The sequence below is a fragment of the Paramisgurnus dabryanus genome, chromosome 4, assembly GCF_030506205.2.
Source record: "Paramisgurnus dabryanus chromosome 4, PD_genome_1.1, whole genome shotgun sequence".
In the NCBI taxonomy this organism is placed as follows: Eukaryota; Metazoa; Chordata; class Actinopteri; order Cypriniformes; family Cobitidae; genus Paramisgurnus; species Paramisgurnus dabryanus.
The window spans coordinates 29,848,186-29,850,846 of NC_133340.1; the positions used below are offsets into that span (position 1 = coordinate 29,848,186).

A 2,661-nucleotide genomic window follows, 5' to 3' on the forward strand; every position below is an offset into this window, starting at 1 on the left:
CGACCCAAGAAAACAAGTCTACACTGTTAACGATTTCCCTGTATTTTTACAGTACGGTACTGGCAGCACGGTTGCCAGTAAGTTACTGTATTTTGGTTTTACAGTACTGTACTGTAATACCATTTACAGTACACAAACTAGTACTGTATAGTTACAAAGCAGTACTGTACTGTAATTTTACAATATTTTATTACAGTAGTCTATTTTTACAGTAATTTACTGTAATGTCTATATTGACCCATAAATACTATTTATTACTTATTACAATTAATACAATAATATTATATAAAATAGCTAGAGATTTAGGTTTAAATCTATAGTTATTAATATGGTTAAAATGCTAAATTAAAACATAATGAATTAAAAGGCAATCCAAGCAATGTTTGTATCAAAATTTTATTTAAAAAAACATTTAATTGAAACAAACATATTTAAAACAAGATTTTAAACAATAATAAACATATAATCAAGTAACATAAAATAAAATCAACAAGTATAAACAAGTTTGGAGACCCCTGCTGTAACATATTTAACTCTGGCAAATAGAACACTGTTCCATAGTTTGAAGTTTTCAGTTTAAAGTCCATCATCGACTAAAAGGTAACATTTCACTGTGGTAAAAACAACACTGGCCCATAGTTTTAAATATTCTACTTGAATTTCATTTAACACTAAAAATAAATGCATTAAACTGTGGCAGACAGACCACAGTGGCCTTTACTTTGAAGTCGTCCATTCGAACTCAATCAGGGACTGCATGAAGCTGTTCACATGGGGGTTAATGGCCACAGCTTTTCTCTGCACCAAGTTCCTTGTCTTTTTGCTTGCTCCTTGTCTGGATGTGCACTTTTTCCCATCTTTGGAATTAATTCTATCCAGAAACCTCAAATATCATAAACATTAAGTCAACAAATATAAGATAGAAAAAGATTCTTAAAAAATTAAACTCAGCCTTGAATTTACTCCTATTCTGAAACCTTTTGCTCTTATTCTACTGTTCCACACCTAATTACATTAAAATACAGAAGATTCACTTACCGCTGAACAAACTCTTTTCTCAATGGACAGCATCCACATGGATCATGTCATGATTGAATGTCCTGAACAGAAAGTACAATTGTTACTGATTTGGACACAACTTTTTATTCTGAAAACAAAATCTTTTGTCAATAAAGTCCAGGGACACCTCTGCTAAATAAATACAATTATTAAATTAAATTTCTTATAACCAAAGTCTGAATATTTCTGTTTGTATATTTCTACATGGCAAACTAAGACAATTCTGTACATGTTGTGTATGGTCGTGTTACAGTGTTGTGTGTGGGAATTGTGAATGAGTGTATACATGGGTATTTAAAGAAACTGTAGTGGTAAAGTGGCTGTAGTGGTAAAGTGCAAACTTACCAAACATAATGTGCTTGGTGTGTGTCTGGTATCACACGTTGTGCCTCCACATCTGCCTTAACTGACGTGAAAGCATTTAATATTGCAGTCGAAAAAATACATGACTTGTAACTGTACATCATGTACTTGCCTGGTTCCTTTAAAGATGATCCATCTTACCCAATCCAGCTTACAAGCAACGGTAAGACTGTAAAAAAGACAAATGTTACAAAATCTGTTAGCCATAGAAATAAATAGACATTGTGAAGGAAATGGTAAAAGAAAATTTAGTAACACTTTACTATAAGAGTTTATTCCTTAACATTTGGTAATGCCTTAGCTAATATGAACTAACAATGAACAATATATTTTACAACATTAATAATATTTGATAATGTTCATTGTGCATTAACTAATGTAAACAGAGACAAAGTGATTGATTTAAAAATGTATTAAGTGTTTAAATCTAATATCATGCTATGCTAACAAATAAAACATTACTGTAAGTGTTAAGTCAGTTGTAAAACAAATATATATATATATATATATATATATATATATTAGTTGTTATATTATATATTATATATAAATATCTAAATAAGTTTTTTTTTAATTATAACATCTTGTCTACAGAAAATCTCTGAAAATGTCTCGTTTCGTGCAGAAAATAGCGATTTATAGTGACAAGGTAAAAAGACTGTCCCTTTAATGTTTAACCCAGACCTGCTGCGGTGTAACACTATTTCACGCAAAGTTTTTTAACAAGTTAACGTTAGTAGCTAGCTGCTCACTTTAAAGATAAACATGATCGCCTAAATCTGAGCAATCCTGGTGATGCCAGTTTCCTACACGATGTTATTATGGATTATTTTACATCCAGAGATGAAGGATCAGATGACAGAGACGAGAAGACAAAGGTACGTAAATGCGGAGCCCATTCTCTTTTCGTGCATTGATTTGATGTGTTTTGGAAACTAATATATACTGCAAGTAATACATCTGAAGTGGTGGAAACAATATGCCATAAAAATGTATTTGACAACTTACTGGACGTGTAAAACGCTTAAGAGAAGATATTCTCTGCTTTTGCTGATATACCGGAATATAATAACAACAACAATAAGCGCGGCAATCCCTTTCGTTCATCTGATATTAAGATGAGCCCAGGTCTGAATGATATTTGGTCGAAGTTAAAGCTGCGATGAAATCGATGCATGTATCCAGTTAAATATGAGGTTTCTTGTTTTCACTTCTGTGGAGGAGGACTGCGGTACTACA

General features: G+C 31.9%; 1 long non-coding RNA gene across 1 annotated transcript; it reads right to left on the bottom strand.

Moving 5' to 3' along the window:
- Window positions 1-394: 394 nt before the first annotated feature.
- Window positions 395-1,447, bottom strand: LOC141282085 (uncharacterized). Its single transcript, XR_012336648.1, has 3 exons — window positions 1,405-1,447; window positions 1,039-1,100; window positions 395-883 (listed from the first exon to the last, which is right to left on the bottom strand). It is a non-coding gene; the product is annotated as an uncharacterized lncRNA (long non-coding RNA).
- Between the last annotated feature and the right edge of the window lie 1,214 nt (window positions 1,448-2,661).